Here is an 18,053-nt window from a genome sequence, read left to right as displayed (position 1 = left end):
GAGCTGTAGGTGTAAGACATGTATCTGCTGCTTCTACGGCCTAAACTGAACACCCTCCTCCCTGTGGTATTTAACTGAGAATGAGAGGGAAAAGCGTACAACCAGCCAAAGAGAAGTAGCTTCCTTTCTGAAGCAGAAAGCCTTTCTGCAATGCTATGTGAAGGGCCTTGTGTTCCAGGTGGGTGAGAAAAAGGTAATGTTACAGAAGGAAAAAAACGCAGTATGCATGGAGACCGAGCAGTGCCCAGGGGAGTTTTACCAATGGCAGCTTTCATTGCGACAGTTGACAGTTTACTGGAAGTATTTGAAAGGCCGAATCCTTAGTGTTACTTGGTTAGACCTCTCTCTCTTACACAGAGAGAAGGGCTTGCTTACTGGGTACTGCAGGGAAAGACTAGGTGCAGATACCTCTCCTTAGGTGGATGATCAAAAAAGTCAAGTGCATGGGGAGCGCTGTTAAAGGGACAACCGGGCAAATTAAGAAGAGGCACTTTAAAAATGCATTCATCTCAGCGTACACGATAGAATCGTCTAGAGTGAAGGCTGTGTGAAATGTGTATCCTATGAGCTGTTCTCCAAAGGCCACGGGTGAGTCTGATGCATGCTAGATCTCAGAAACTTCACACATTGTATTCATTCACCTTTTGAAACTCTTCGCTCACTTCCAACTAAGGCTACAACCCCTCTGGCAGGCCTACACAATGACCGTTTCCTCACGTTAGTTTATATCTGTAAGAGGGGCAAGGGTGAGTTGGCTAGAAAGCGTTTCCACTGCCTTAAAAGATCTGTATTCCAACCAGAAAACATTTTTGTCTTTTCAAATTGAGAAGAAGGGAAATACGGGCACTGTGTGCTGTCTCTGTCAAAGAGTCATCCATAGAGGGAGCAGTGTGTGAGAATGGTTGTAGAGTTCTGCAATACTCTTCATTTCAGCCGAATGACAAAATGCACTCAGCTTAGTTTCCGAGGGTAACTACAGGCAAATGCATTTTACTTTTTTTGAAAGGCTGGTGTCCTACTGGTAAAATACATGCGCGTTTTCAAGCCAAAATAAGGATGGTTGAAAAGACACCAACCTCTGTGGAGATGGACTATCATGCTTGGATCACGCTAGGAAAGCTGCAGGCATAGGGCTTTGGTCGCTGCTGCTTCTAGGGCCTAACCTGAAGACCCTCCTCCCGGTGGTATTTAACTGAGAATGGTAGGGAAAAACCTTCAACCTGCCACAAAGAAGTACCTTCCTTTCTGAAGCAGAAACCCTTTCTTCAACGCTATATGAAGGGCCTTCTCTTCCAGATGGCTGAGAAAAAGATAATATTACAAAAGGAGAAATTCACACTGTTCGTGGAATCCTGGTGATGCTCAGAGTTCTGTCGAGGGTAGATTTCATTGTGAACGTTGACCGTTTGGTGGAAGCATTTGCAAGGCCAAGTTTAATGTTGCCTGGTTAGACCTGTCTCGTACACGGAGAGTAGGACTTGCTTACTGGATACTGCAGGGAAAGTCTAGGGGCAGAGCCATTGCCTTAGGTGGAGGATCAAGTGCAAGGGGAGCACTGTTAAAGGGACAACGAGGCAAGATAAGAAGAAGCACTCGTCTCAGCGTAAAAGGTAGAAGCGTCTAGAGTGAAGACTGTGAAATGAGTATCCTACGAACTGCACTCCAGAGGCCAACGGTGAGTCTGATGCAAGCGAGATTTCAGGAATTTCACACATTGTATCCATTTGGCTTTTGAAACTCTTGGGTCACTTTGGAATAAGGCTACAATTCTGGCTTGCATACACTCTATTGCAGAGAAAGTCTAGGGAGCAGCACTCTGTCCTTTGGGGGATGAATATGTGGAAGTCAAGTACCTGGGGAGCTCTGTTAACTCGACAGTCCAAGCAAGATGTGAAGAGCCACTTGGAAAATGCACTCATCTCTGTGTACCCGGTAGAAGCAACCACTCTGTGAAATTTGTATCCTGCGAGCTGCTCCCCTTAGGTCATGGGTGATTCGGAGGCGTGCTCACTTTTAGAAATTTCACACACTGTATTGATTCGGCATGTGAGACTCCTGTCACAACGGAACAGGCTACTATTCGCCCAGCAAGCTGGCACTACAACGGTCTCCTCTCGTTAGTTTATAGCTGCCTTCAGGTAGGAGGTGCAAGCCTGGGTTGGCTAGACAGTGTTTCCTCTACATAAAAAGGCCCGCTTCCGGATTAGTAAACATTGTTGTCCTGTCACATGGAGACGAACAGGATTTCGCTCACGGTGTACTGTCTGTCATGGAGTCCCCACCAGAGGAAGCTGGGTGGATGGGTGAGAAGTTGCAGAGCTCTGAAATACACTTCGCCTTCAGCCGAAAGACAAGAAGTACTCAGTTTCCTTTTCTAGGGTGAGTAGAGGCGAATTCCTTTAGTTTGCATGAAAGGCTGGTATCCAACTGGTAAAACATATGTGAGATTTCCTAGCCAGAAGGAGGACGGTTGAGAAGACCACGACCTCAGTGGAGAGGGACTTCGTGCTTGGCCTCAAGCAAGGAGAGCTTCAGGTATAGGGCTTTGGTCGCTGCTGGTTTTATAGCTTAAGCTGAACACCCTCCTCCCTGTGGAATTTAACTGAGGAGGACAGGAAAAAGCATTCCAGCTGCCAAGAAGGACTTTTCTTCCTGAGGCAGAAAGCCTGTTTGTAATGCCATGGGAGGGGCCTTGCTTCCTGGCGGGTGAGAAAAAGGTAATGTTACAGAAGGAGAAATTGCCACTCTCTGTGGAGCCCTGGCGTTGCTCAGAGGAGTTTTGCTGAGGGCAGCTTTCATTGGGAACGGTGACCACTGGTGGAATCATTTGAAAGGCCGAGTCTTTAGTGTTACCTAGGGAGACCTGTCTCTCTAACACAGAGAGTAGGGCTTGCTTCCTGGGGACTGCAGGGAATTCTACGTGCCGAGCCCTCTCCTTAGGTGGATGATCTAATGGAAGTCAAGTGCGCCGGGCGCCCTTAAGGGCACAACCAGGCATATTAACAAGAGGCACTTGAAACCTGCACTCACCTCAGTGAGCACGGTAGCACTGCCGACAGTGAAGGATGTGTAAAATGTGTGTCCTACGAGCTGCTCTCCGAAGGCCATGGGGGAGTCTGATGCATGCTACGTCTCAGAATCTTCACACATTAGGTTGAATCGGCTTTGGAAACTCTTCGGTCTCTCTGAATAAGGCTAAAATTCCACTGGCAATGCTACATTACAACGGTTTCCTCATGTTACTTTACACCTAGGACAGATGGTGAAAGCACAGCTATACAGACAAAATCTCACACAGAAGCATACACATACACACGCACAAAAAGAGGAAAAGGGAAAAAAATAATCTACCTTGCTCCCAAAGTCCACCTCCTCAATTTGGGATGATTCGTTGTCTATTCAGGTATTCCACAGATGCACGGTACATCAAGTTGATTGTGGAGCTTTAATCTGCTGCTTCTGAGGCTGCTGCGAGAAATTTACCTTTCTCTTCTTTGTTCACACAGCTCCCAGGGCTCAGCTTTGGATTTGGCCCCGCCTCTGCGTGTAGATCGCCTGAGGGCATCTGTTCTTCACTCAGACAGGACGGGGTTAATGGAGCTGCTGATTCGGGGGATCTGGCTCACTCAAGCCGCAGGGAAAGAGGGGTATGGATGCGGGGCGAGCCTGTGGCGGCAGAGGCCAGCGTGACGTTGCACCAGCCGGAGACGCGTCGTGCGTTCTCCAGGGGAAATTGTCCCTGGATCATGGCTGTGGCGGGCTGCAGAAGCTCCCGGGAGGGAAGGTGGGGATAATGACCTGTGCTTGCACACGGGCTTCTTGGTGGCTGCAGCAGAAGCTTTAGCGTCTAATGCCCGTCTCTGGGGTCCGCGCTGATAGCCGCAGCTTGCGCCCGTCTCTGGAGCTCCTCTAAGCGGTGCTCTTAATCCCCTCTTGTAGCGCACCAGGAAACAAAGAAGCAAGGATAAGTCTCTTGAATCTTCAGCTGCTGCAGACTTTTCCCAGACTCCCTCCCGGCTAGCCTTGGCGCACTAATCCCTTCAGGCTGTGTTCACGCCGCCAACCCCAGTGCTCTCCCTGGGGTGTAAACTCCGAAGCCCAAGCCTCAGCTACTAGCCCACGCTAGTCCTGGCAGGTGAGCAGACAAGCCTATCAGGCTGGTGAGTGCTGGTCGGCACCTATCCTCTGTGCGTGAATCTCTCCGCTTTGCCCTCCACACCCCTGTTGCTGTGCTCTCCTCCGTGGCTCTGAAGCTTCCCCCCTCCGCCACCTGCAGTCTCTGCCCTTGAAGGGGCTTCTAGCGTGTGGAAACCTTTCCTCCTTCACAGCTCCCTCCGACTGGTGCAGGTCCCGTCCTTATTCTTTTGTCTCTGTTTTTGCTTTTTTCTTTTGCCCTACCCAGGTACCTGGGGGAGTTTCTTGCCTTTTGGGAGGTCTGAGGTCTTATGCCAGCATTCAGTGGGTGTTCTATAGGAGCAGTTCCACGTGTAGATGTATTTCTGATGTATCCATGGGGAGGAAGGTGATCTCCGTGTCCTACTCTTCCAGGATCTTCTCCTGTCTCTAATTTCTAAATTCTGGAAGGAGCAGATATCTGCCATCAGCAGATGGCATACATACACTGTTAGTACTCTTCACAAACATTTGAGCTGGCTAAACTGAGTCAGCAAGGTCAGAATTATTGAATGAATGAATGAATGAGTAAAAAGATCACTAGCTTTAACGATACCTGGGAAAGTCATAGTCTATCCAAGTTTCAATCCACAAGCATATATTTACAATTCTGAAAACTTCCACATAATTACAAATGGGACAATAGTACTCAATTACTATTTGGAAAAAGAACAGATACAAGTTAGGACAACCTAGTTTACAAACGTACAATTAGACGGAAGAAAATAAGCTCACTTCTATATAGTTATTTCTATCTTTCTTTATTTCACGTTGGTCTCCTAACCTGACTGTAAACTCCCAGAAGGCAGGGACCACATCCATTTTGCCTACCGCTGTACTGCCAGCTCCAAGCAGAGTGCCTGTAAATAGACACATACATAAATACTTCTTGAATATCTACCTATATGAAGGATGACTTTCACTGTTAAACATTCTTTTATGTATTTGGCTTATTTATGTACTCTGTTCGATTGAGCTCTTTAGTTATTCAGGTGCCAGCAACACACTTTTCGTTTTAAATTAGTAGACTACTTTTAGAGCAGTTTGAGAGTCACAGCAAAACTGAGCAAAAAGTACACAGTTCCCACTTATACCCTCTCTCCTTCATCCCACACAGCCTTCCCCATTTTCAACATGCCATACCAGTGTGCTTCCTTTGTGAGAATTCATGAACCAACACTGACACATCATTATCAAAGTCCATAGTTTATTGCATTCATGGTACAAGTAACTGACTATTTCTTTATTTCTAGTATAGTCATCCCCAGACATTTACATACAGAGATACATATTACTTTCTTATAAATTACTTTATTCTTTATTTAGAGTTAGGGCATTCCATTTTTTTTTTTTATTAATTAAGTAGAAAAATAGGTTGTATTTATCTGTGAATTCCATTTCTGGATAGAAAAAGAGGTAGTAAAAAGTATTTGCTTATAAAAAGGGAAAATGGAGTACGACGGGGTTGAGAGCCAGGGCTCTATATGGTGAATTCAGATTTCTCGAAGAATACGGTATTAAGTTTTGGTCATCTTTTTTAAAGGAACTTTGACAGCAATGAAACGGGTCCCGGGCATCCGCTGTTCAACTGGGAGATAGTCTTTCCATCTATTAATATATTTTTTGTTAGGCAAATTTTATGTTAGGCTGTCTCCCTGCATAGGATGAATGTGCCTTGAAAATGGAAATCATATCCCTCTATGGTAGGTCCCTCTTCTTTCTGCTTTGCATTTTGCTGCTCCACTTATTCAACCCCACCTTGTAATAAGCTATACTTCCCTTGTTCCTGTTCTCCCATCTTGGAAACAGATAAAAGGCAACAAAACAATGCAACAGTCTCAACAAATCAGGGATATCTAAAACCAGAGATGGCCAGAACTTCTGTATCCCTGATAGAACCTAGCCCACTGTTGACTACTAAGGTATCATATCATTAATACATGCGTGTTGACTGAAATAGTTTACACTCAATTCTTCCACTTCATAATTTACTTTAACTCCTTATACAAAACCTGATAATAAAATTCCTTAATGCTAGGAATCACAGTGAAAAATAATATCTGAACTGACTTCTGTAAGATGAGTTAGAACTAAGGTTAATTCAGTGTATCTGAAGCATAGAAAGTGAGGGCAACAGTATCACAAGATGGGGCTAGAGAAGCAGAGAGGACTCTAGACCATGCAGAGCGTTAAAGGCCAACAGTTTGTTTTCTATTCTCAAAACAATGTTTTTGAGCGATGTCTATGAGCAATGTTCCAACTTGCTTTTAAGGTTTCTAGTGTGCAGGATGGATTGGAAGGAGACAAAATATATGGACACTAGTTAGGACCTAATTGCAACAGACAGGCAAGTTCAGTATTAGGATGTTGAGGAAGAGTTGACAGCTTCGGGAGAAATTCAGGAGATAAACTGAAGCGGGCTTAATGGGGTACAAGATGGAGGAAAGGAAGGTCTTAGGGAATTAAAGGGTTTACTACACACATGTGCAAAGCCTCAAAATTAATCATTTGAACGTACAGAGGAAGATCTCTCAAATGACACCGGTTAGGAAGCAACAGTACGCCCTTTATCATTCCAAGAGACAACACAAATCAATTGTCTCGATGGAAAATTCAGCGCTACCGGTGCGTTTTTTCACTCAAACTTAGTTCCAGTAACTAGTACGCACATTTTCTGGGCCTAAACGACACAGCTTGAGGAACTGAAGGGGATTCCATGTTGGTAATTAAGAAGTGTCCCCAACACTGACAGTCCCGTCTTAAAAAGCAGTCCCTCTGCACTTTACCCGAGGAGCCACGGCCAGAGCCTCCCTTTTAAAACGATGGGGGGAAATCAGCACATCACACACTGTCCCCTTCAGCTACTGTGAACTGAGCCGCGAGACGACCAATACCCCCTAGCACAGCGCGGACGGGGCAGCCCGCGGGGGCAACAGTCACAGGAGACAGCACAGGAGACGAAGCCCAGGCCCAGGGACTCTGGGCTCCACCGGCAACGCCCAGGGGCCAAGGCGTATTACCTTTCCGGGATGTGCTTTCCGCCCTTCCTCCTGGCCCACGAACGTCCGGAAAAGCCGCGACGCTGACCCCAGCGCCCACGGGCATGACGCCACTGGCTCACGTGACTCCCCAAGGTGCCGCCCACCCAACGCCAAGAGTGCCAAAGTCGCCAGCCCGGCGCCCCCGGTGCCGGCACAAGGCCCCGAAGCACAACCGCCTAGGCACAAGCCCACGCAGCTCGCGCACCTCCTTCTACTGCGCATGCGCCACCGCCCGCCCAGATGACGTCCACACGCCGAGACGCTTCATTAGTAAAGAGGAGTCTGACGCCTGCAATTCCCTCCTTAGCCGGATGATGGTAGCAGAGGTCCATTAGTTCGTGGTGCGTGCACCCTTCCGAAATCCAATCACATGGGACATGGAAAGCTGTCCCACTCTCCCAGTTATCTTGTGTGGTTCTTTCAGATATTTCCCAAGTGCTTTACATTCACACTTGTTGTATCTTGTATGTAAGTATTTCTCCGTAATGGAGATCCTGTATTTTATACAAGAGCTGCATACTAGACATAGTGTACAATCTGTCTTGGATCGTGAGTTTCCCAGTCAATTTTTGCGTACATCCATCCCATTCTCTTTAAGAGCTGCGTCACATTACATAATTTACACGGCCAGTCCGATATTGATGGACTTTTAGTTGTTTTCAGTTTGGGGGTATTTTGTTTGTTTGTTTGTTTTTGTCCTCTGTTATAGATAGGCTGCAATGTGAACCTCTTTATACATGTGTATAGCTATATATAAATTTCTAGACATAGAATTTCTGGAATGAAAGAGATGCAAACTTAAAATACTGAAAGGTTTTCAATCAATCTAATCTGCCTAATCAACCTTCAAAAATACTCTATCAACTTATACTCCACTCACAGTGAAACATTTATTGGGTTTCTATTATGTGCCTGGTATCATGCTGGAGGTTGACAGTATGGATTTACATTTTACATAATACCAAAATATGCTTGAGAGAGATAAGAGTGGAGCTCAGGTATAACATTTCCTCACAGTATCAGGCATAGGGATCGGTACCTGTTAGAAACACTATGAATCCTGCCACAAGTGGAACAGCAAAGAACAGCATGTCCTACAGTAGGTCTGAAGGTATAATAGCATACTCAATTCCATTGTTATTTGTAATAAAAAATGTTTTTTGTTAGTTTTACTTTTCAGTTTCTGGTTTCTGAAAGTATCTTACATACACTGTTAGTAATCTTCACAACCATCTGACCTGGGTAAACTGAGTCAGGAAGGTCAGAATTATTGAATGAATGAATGAATGAATGAGTAAAAAGATCACTGGCTTTAACATATCTGGGACAGTCAATAGTCTAACCAAGTTTCAATCCACAAGCATTTATTTACAATTCTGAAAACTTCCACATAATTACAAATGGGACAATAGTAGTCAGTTACTGCTTGGATAAAGAAAAGATACAAGTTAGCACGACCTAGTTTACAGACTTATAATTAGGCACATTCAATTTGGTGCTAAGTCAAAAATATTCTTTTGCAATTTATGAAAACTATCCCATAGGCATGTAATGGCCAAAAAGTACAAATGATACAAGTATCTATAGACATGACAATGTACAAATTGTGACATAAATCTATCAGAAACTAGAAAATCTATGTTGGTCTTATAGTTCCAGCTTGCTAAAAGATACAGGCTTTGGGTGGGAACACAAAAACATCCAGACCTGGCCATAACGGGGTTTCCAGAAAGTATGGGAACTAGAAGAGAGTAGGCGTCTGGATGGGAGTGGGTCCAACATGAGATGAAACAATGCCTTAATGGGTATGTAGTATGCCGGGACGGAAAATCTAGGAGCAAGGGATATTTGGAGAATCAGACAGCTAAGTATTTGACACTAACAAAATCTACCAGTATCCCACAGGGCCTCAGGTACCATGCAAGGGTTTGAGGGATTCCAGTATTTAATTAAATCACAATGTGACAATGGGAGGAATTAAGGACAGCCTCAGGGGTAGACGAACCGGGGATGCTACACCAATACATGTCTCAGTTAACCTGATGGGTTCAAAATGCTGGGACAAGACAATACCCTAACTGTAAGGATAAAGGTTTCGGTCGGGGTAGGGCCTCATGTTCCTAAGTGCTGAAATAGAGCTCTTTAGTTTCTTCCTCCTACATGGAAGATTCTTAGAGAGGTTAAGATGATGCTGAGCCTGCAAGCTAAAGTTAAATGGCTGGAACTAGGGAGAGAACATAAGTTACATAGGCTCGGAACCAGGAAAAGCCTAACTAAGGGTTTGCCTAACTAAACAGAATTGAATGTTGGAACTGCATAGTTTAATAGGTAAACATTTTACTGATACCAAAATGTGTCTTACCACACTCCCCCCAATCTCAAACCGCCCACCCTAACCTGCAGTGGCTATGGGTCCCTTGATTTCCATGGAAATATAGAGAAAAGAGACACTGATCTGGCTTGCAGGTATTTAGTAAGTCGTTAGCCTCACATCACATACTAGTATCACGTAAGTAGGCCATCCGAAGTAGGAAGCTTAGGGCAAAAACCTTGAAAAACACTTAAAAGCTTAAGCCACATCTCTATACTAACAACACCTTTCACCATTTCTTCTCAGATAAGCATCATCCCCATCAGTGAAAAAACTCGTATCTCATAATAGGAAAAACGGGCCTAAAAATTAAATGTGTGTCTTTGGAGGTCCCATCTATGGGACATCTTCCTGGTACTAGAGAAGTCCCCAGAAAGATCAATCTTTGCACCCCTCCCTGAAAGCTTACCACCAAGGAAAATGACTAAATCCATAGATTTCCTCCCTCAAACCAGCTTACCTCACGTATAAATCATTAGCAACTCGGCCCTCACTCACATTATCACAGTCACAAGAGTGGTTAGGGAGCAAAGCACTAACCACGGGAACTAAAACAGAGGCAACCCAGGCCAAGTTGGGCTGACGGCAGATAGCTGCTCCTTACGCTTGGGTGCATAACGCGACTCACCGCAATGCCTTTTTCACAGACCCTCTTTAAAGTTTCTCCACAAAATCCAACAGGTCAAGGTCGTTCATGATGCTTCAAGATAGACAATCGTCAAGAGAAAATCATGCAGTATGTCTTACAATGTTGGAGTCCTTAAAAATATGACAAGGAAATAACCATGTAGACAAAACCAGAGCATTTCAAAAAATCCGTATTCTACAAACATACCAGTGAATGCTATTAATAAGGTAATATGACATAAAACAGAATGAGAAATATATGTAAGACTGATCCCTTTAGTGTACAGAATTCATGGCAGTTGCTACACTATCGAGCTACTTATATCTATGACTGTCTCTTCTGGTAATACAAAATGAGGCCAAAGTGTGTCAACTTGTTTCCCACAGAAACCACAAAATCTACATGAATCTCTTTACTCCTGTGCCCTTTCACCTTATCTGCTCCCAGTTCTCCACGAAATGTCCTCTTCCTTCTCTAATTATTCTGCTCTTCATTTTGCTAGGCCTTGCACCCAAGCATGCAAGACGGAGAATCCTAGAGGTCCACGATTCTAGAGTGGCTGTTTGCCAGGGGCAGGAGATTACAGTAACTGCCACACTGTATATACTTCTGTGCAAAGAAAACGGGACAGTATTCAGAATGTCTCTAACCTATAAAAGAGCTGGATGGCCGGATACCTGTGTGGCCCAAGGAACCAGAGGTAGCGAATTATGGGGAAAACAATTGCAACCAAAGGCTGGAAGAGGAAAGGTTTGCAACCAGCTCTGTCTCCTAGCTCTCTGGTATCTGCGTCCAACGGGCAGAGTCTCTTTTGTGAAGCATCAAGCACTGAAAAGAAGACTCCTGCTGCTGTAAGTTGACAGGAAGTAACATCCATGAAGGTAAGAATGGCAAGATCAAGGCTTGTCCTAGAAGCAATACCCATAATGGAAAAAAAAAAAAAAAAAAGCAAGCAGAAGAGAAATGTAAGTCGCAAGTCCAACCCCTGGCCCAGCCTGGCCCAGCCTAAGGAAGGTAGGAGTCAAGGAGACGAAACTAAAAGAGAAGAGCCTTGGACCACAACACTCTCCACAAGGTACACTCAACAAACTTCACCCTACGCTTTAACCAAGTAACAAAAAGAGCTTCTTAATCCCTCCTTTTGCTCCTTAAAAGCTGCTATAAGTTCACTAATTAGACAGATATGATTTCAGAACAACCGTAATAGTTCAAACTAGATGGCTCTTGCCTTCCTAAGGATATTAATTACGTAAGATATATATATAGCTCTAAGTATATGATACATAAAATATAATACTGTGTAGGATACAGGTAACTGTTAGTAAATTGTATTAATGAACGTCTGTAAGAAATGTGGCAATGATTTCCCTAATGTAAGAGCCTGGGGGAGGTAAATCTGTCTTCTAGGATTTCCTCCCCAGAGCTCAGAAACTCAGGTGTTGTTTTAGCTCTCCTCCACTCTCTCCACCCAGCCCCGCCTTCCTGTTGGGGATCGGACCTCCCTATTGGCTATCTCATACCTTGAAACTGCCTGCTTTGTGACATCATTCTCCTAAATCATATAAGTGACCAGTGAGCAGTAACCAGTGACCTTTGTATTGGACACATGCGCCGTTCAGCTGCAGCCACTCAGACATCCTCTGCTGTTGCTTCCTCTTCCCTTGTATCTGCAGTTGATGTTTTCTCTTCTCTGACCATGTCAGGTAAGAAAAGAAACTTTTTAAAGTTTTTCGTTTGATTTATTTTGCCCCTAAATTTACTAGTAGATTCCAAATGGCATGGAATAATGAGGGAACGTATTGAACTAGAAGTCTGGAGACCTAATTTCAGTTTTGACGTTGGCATTTACTATCTGTGTGACTTTGGACAAATCATTGACTGTCTCACAAAGCCTGATTTTTTCCTTATCTGTTACGTGAGGATACTACATTGGTTGATCACTCTGATCCCTGTCTTTTCTAATATTGAGCCTTAAAGGGTACCCATGTAGAAAATGAAATCAGAGACTTCTCAAGAGTGTTTCAACAGAAACACAGAAAAGCCAGGTGACATAGAAAACTAGCAATATATAGCAAGATGTTTCATCTCTAATGGTCTCCCTCCACTAATACTTCGACTAGTTGAAAAGAGAAAATAGGGAGAGAGGATGGAGAGTACTGGGCTATATAGGGAGGCACAGAGTCAAACGTAAGGAAGTTTAGGATTGTTTTCATCAGCACAGGCCAACAGGAACCAAGACATAGGAAAAATATAAGAACGAAGAGGGGAAGCATAGAGGAGCTCTCAAGAAAAACGTAGTTTTCAATGGAATGTTGATGGGAACCAAAGATTTTAAATTAAAGCACAAAGAGCATAGAGTGAATTCTGCTCAGAGCAGGGCAAAACGAAGTTCACTGTAGCAAATCTTTATTTTAACAGACTAAGAGGAAAGTAAGGACAGAAGAGGGTATCACCAGGAAAGGCAGCTTACCAGAAAAGTCATACTCAGTGTTTCTTTTTCTTTTATTGCCTCTCTGAATACAGTTGGCACTTGACAGTCTTGAATGTAAACATTTTAGAAATATGTCCTAGAAATCACGCTTCCTATAAACAAGAAACCAAAGTGGTTATCTAGGGGTCTTCTTTTCAATGTTCTATTCTTTCTAATTTTTAAACTACGTAGACGTTTTACCAATTAAACACTTTAAATGATATCTTCGAGACTGAATCAGAAGGACTATTTCCTTTGTGTGATATGTAGCTTCTAAGGCAAGGTTGCTTTCCATCTTTACAGTTCTTTCCTTCCTAACACAGAGAGCACACTGATCAACAGCCATCGTTCGTTTTTAGATCTTAGCTACCTAAGAAGAAAAAGAAAAAGTCAAGCCCCACATCTCTAATTCCACATTGAGGGAACTCGCTGGCGGGCCAGTGGTTAGGACTCGGTGCTTTCACTGCCAGGGCCACGCGGCGCGACAAAAAAAAAAAAAAAAAAAACTCCACATTTATCTAGAACAATATTGCGGAGTCCTTTCGATGTTCTTACATTTGAAAATCTTTTTTAATTGGATTCTAGTGATGACGGTTCTTTTAGGTTTTGGCATGTCATCTTCTTGGATGTTGAAGATGATTATAATCTAAGTTCTAGGATAAATACAAAAACCTTCTTGATGCTTTCTAAGCTCCCTTTCTGCTTATTATATATTTCCATTCTTTGAAACACATATTTCTACCAGGCTGAATACTGTTACTTGCTGGGTAAAAATATGAATGGGCACAATAATGAAATTCTTTTACACTTATTATTTTGCTGTCTGCTTTGTACCAGTTTTCATTGAAATACTTGTCTGCATGGCTACCTATACACTCACATAGATTGAATTTTGTTGCTCTTTAGGCATTTTTACGGATATATCTTCTCTGTCTGTATGTATTGGCTAGGAATTCATTCAAAATCACCTTCTATCGTGGTTTTGGGTTAACAGTATTCACTAAAATACAGTGGGCAGAATTCGCTTTCATAACATTGCATGTATGGTACAGAATGTCATTTGTTAGTCATCTCATTATGCTCGGATACTTGCCACATACCCCAGTTTTCATAACTATGTATTTCTTTTTCGTGATGTAATATGTTTTTCATGATTTTTCTTTGTCTTTCTAGAACTTATTGTATCTTCCTCCATATAAATCCTACACAATATACCAGTTTATTCATGGATTAATTATTACTGCTATTATTATTGGTGGTGGTGTTATAACCACTTTACAGATGAGTAATCTGAAGTAATCAGATAACATTTTTCTTTCCAAAAGCACTTAAGAAATTCACTTTCGGGTAATCATTTTGAGGTAGGATGAGAAACCAGGCTTGAAGAGGGTAAAAATGACTCTTTAAATTTACCAGTTGGACTGAGCTATACGTGAACTCTAGGTAATAGCGTGGGAACTGCACAAGCAAAGTGAGACACTGAAGATCACGATGGTAAAAGCCGTACTGTTGTCTAACGGACAAAGAAAACTGCCTCTAGTGTAAGTTCTATTCCTCCTGCTTTCTGGCAGTATCGTGCTCAGAGCAGCGTCCTGGCAAGGAAGTCAGGATACTTAGGTTCTGAAACCTGGTAAGGATACTAACATAATGAGAGAACTTGAACAAGTCAACCCGACCTCCCTGAGCCTCAGTTTCCTTCCTTATGAAACGAGACTGTGAAAATAGAAGTTCTCTAAGAACCTCCTAGTTCTAAAATGCTTCCAGTCTAGGAAACAGCATACAAGTCAACACTAGTGCAGGCTGAAGGGAAGGATAGGGCAGGGAGAAGGTTGCGTCCAGCCTAGAGAACAATGTGTCTGAGCCATATCGCTTGGGTCTTCTGCCCATCTGTGCCCAACATGGCAGCACAGGCAGTTAGTACAGAAGAGCGTAAAACTGCTCAGTCCTTACAACCATCGTAACGGTCTGATTTTTGGTTTCTCAGTAAGTATTGACATTAGAGGTGTCCTGATAGCAAGAACCTTAAGGTAATGCTGTTCCTCAAACATAGTGAGAATTTATCAATCTCCCTGATGTTTTCATTACCCTCTTGTTCTTACAGAAAATTTCCAAAATCCATTTCTACTTGGAACTCTAAATTCTCTGCAGCACTCTCTTCCTGTGGTGAGCAACGCAACCTCCCTGACAGGAAGTGCCTGCCACTTCTCCAGAGTCTCTGCTCCTGCCGTCAGTTCGGCATCAGGCACCTCCTTCCAGACACAGACACACGTGTAGTGCCTACCTTCACCAACAGTCTAGCACAACTACTTTATCTGGAGTTACTGACCAGAGCCAGATCTCCACTTCAGCTGCTTCCTATCCAGGTGTTCTTGACTGGGACATCACAGGAAGCACTGAAAAGAATTCTTCTCCACTCGGAGACTTTACTCTGGCCGTCACTGACCAGCACACAGCTGCTTCCTCCATGTTTATGGCAGCCCAGTATGATAAAACTGCAGACCCCAATAACATGGTCCCTCTACAACCATCACTTTCTGCCAGGCTTGCTCAGGGAACACCATCTCAAATTCCCAATCAGGGACACAGCCTGTCACTTCCCTACCAGGAAGGAAGGCAGGTATATTACTATAACCAAGGCACAGTGGGGTCTTCACTGTATGGAGAACTTGGCTCCTGCCTGCAATCCTATGGCTCTATGTCATACACAGGAAGTAGAGCCTCTGTGCAACCAGAAATGGGAATGGTACTAAGGGAGATTCAGCCCACAAATATCCAACCACCACCTTCCACCTCTGGAATCTACTGCCCTGTGTATGCTCAACCCATCACAGAAACAAGTTGTCAAGAAATCCCTGATATTCACCAGCTCCTGGCCTGCACTGATCCCCTCAGCCAAGAGGAGCAGCCTGCCTCTGAAAATGCTGATCTGGGAAAGAACAGCCTGAGTCTTGAGGACCTAGGGACACCTGAAAATGGGATGGAATCTAGCAGTGGTTTTGCAGACGTTACTACACTGGCGGAGGGAATTCACCTTCCCCAGCTCTCTAATTCTTTGAAAGATCCTGATCAATCCAAAGGTCCCAACGTGATCAAAGCCAAAGACAACAGAGCCATTAAGGTGAATCAGGTGCGGGAAAAGCCAAGCGTCATAAAGGCTCCCTCTGATCAACCCAGGAAGAACAAACATAAAGCCTCTGAGCCTATCAGTGCTGCTCCCAAGGCCAAAATCCAGCCAAAGAATCCAGAGTGCCTGTTAGGGGGAGAAGTGGCTCTAGGCAATGCTGCCGTCAGTGACAGGGCTCCTGTGAACACGGCCAAGGATTCTAAAGGCAAACCTCAGAAAGCTGCATCCAGAAAGATCAGCAAAACGAAGAGCCACGGGCAGGAAAAGACCAAAAGGACCAGAAGAAGAAAGAAGGCTGAAGAGAATAAGCAGTCAGGGAACAAAGTCAAGGCAGGAGAGAAGCCAACAATTCCCCAGACGAAGCGAAAGGAACACCAAACTGAGCTTATCCAAGAGAGCTTTAAAAAGCCTCGAACCGCCCTACGCGTGCGCATGCTGGAGGCTGTGAAGGTTTTTCATGCACTGGGGGAGAAGAATGATAAGAGAACTGGGCTCTCCTCCTGTCGGGTCTTGGGAAAGTCAAGCAACCCTAAAGACCCCCAGCCACCCCCAGCTATCCAGCCATGGCGGAATACCCCACGTGAGGGTAAGGGCCCTGAGAAAACTCAAGTCGAAGCCCAGAAACCAGACAGCAGTGCTGAAAAAGGGTGTCCATCTCCATCCCAGTATGAGCTGCTGCCTCCTGGGAAGGTCAAGTTGATACCTCTGCCTTTTTCTGCCTGGGACAAGCCTCAAGCTTGACCTGCTCCTCAGAGGCCACAGTCTCCGGCCTCTCATCGGCCTGCTGTTGCTGACCGTGCCCACCCTGCTTCTGCTAACTCAGCTCAACCTGCTGCAGTCAGTTCTGCCCAGCCAGCTCCTGCCTCTTTGCCAGGTCCTGCCAAAGCAGCTCAGCCAACTGTGACCAACCCAACCCAAGCGGGTTGGACCGACCATACCCAGCCTAGTGTCCCTCAGTCTGCTGCTCCTAGGCCTGCACCCTACAAAACTTCATCTTGCACTTCTCTCCAGCGGGAGCCTGTTCCCCCTGCTGTGACTAAGCGCCAGTCCCCAGCCAAGCTCCAAACCCCATTTCTACTCCAAGACTTCAGCAAGAAACCAGTTCCATGGAGGGAACCCAATGTTTCTGAGCCAGTAATGTCAAAGCCCATCGAACTACAGCAGAGGCCTGAGCGGGAGGCCATGAAGAGGCAGGCCCAACAACAACGTGAGAATGCCGCCAAATACACCTCTTTGGGGAAAGTGCAATTTTTCATTGAGAGGCAAGAAGAAATGGAAATTGCTGACTACTACGGATATGTAAAGTAACAGCTGCTAGGATTGTTGGTGCCACCTTGGGGACCAGCTCTTCTTCCATATATAGATAAGACAGGCATAACTTTATTTATATTGGTATATTTTAAAACAATAAAACTGAATAAAAAAAGGCAATAGAACTAATAGATGAGTAATAAACCTTTTGAATTTTGAGATGCTGCTAACTGCGGCGTGTTTTTTTGTTTTGTTTTGTTTTGTTTTGCTTTTGATGGGGTTGGAATCAAAGTCTGCATGAGAAAGGAAGGACTGAAAGTTGGATGGGAGAATGAAGGAAGGGGTAAAAACTGAGGAAAGAGGAAGGAACTTGGCCCAGGGCCAGGAAGGCCAAAAGAGATTTATGGATTTATGAAAGGAAGCAGGAGTGAGGATGAAATGGCAGAAGTAAAAAGCATGGTCAGAGGTCAGGGTTGAAAGAACCAAATTTGAGTAGAGTTGAAGATGACAGAAGGTGACTCTAGGTTTACTAGGAGAAATAGAAAAAGTCTCTTGGGGAGGTTGGCCTTAAGTCTCACAACCACCAGATAGGTATTTAAGAAAACAAGAGGTTCAGGACACATCTCTGAGAGGTTTGAGTTGCCATATCCAGGTGTGATTATAGTGGGGGGATAGGGAAATCTACCAGAGAGGTGGCTAGGGCTCAGAGTTATCCTAGGGGCAGCTGACGACAGGGGCAGAGCCAAGGGAACTGCTGCATCAGGAGGCCCACGAATAGGGCCTGGTATGTAAATCACCGTGTACTCAACACCTGAGCACCAGGGCAGCTAAGGCACTATTCAGTTAATCCTGGCAACGACGGGCAAGGCCAGTATTCCTGTGCCACTTCACTTAGAGAGGTAAATATAATCATCAAAATCCAGACGGGACAAATTACCTGGTTTCCTTAAAAATAAAATTCAAGGGGGGTAAAAAAAAGTGAGAGAGACATGGAG

The 18,053-nt window shown here is 44.4% G+C and overlaps 1 pseudogene; it reads left to right on the top strand.

Moving 5' to 3' along the window:
- Window positions 1–11,819: 11,819 nt before the first annotated feature.
- On the top strand, window positions 11,820–17,115 carry LOC116753990 (annotated as a pseudogene).
- Window positions 17,116–18,053: the final 938 nt, after the last annotated feature.

This window comes from Phocoena sinus, chromosome 5, assembly GCF_008692025.1.
Source record: "Phocoena sinus isolate mPhoSin1 chromosome 5, mPhoSin1.pri, whole genome shotgun sequence".
Classification (NCBI taxonomy): domain Eukaryota; kingdom Metazoa; phylum Chordata; class Mammalia; order Artiodactyla; family Phocoenidae; genus Phocoena; species Phocoena sinus.
The sequence above is the reverse complement of the archived record's forward strand: the minus strand, read 5'-3'. Positions and strand labels throughout refer to the sequence as shown.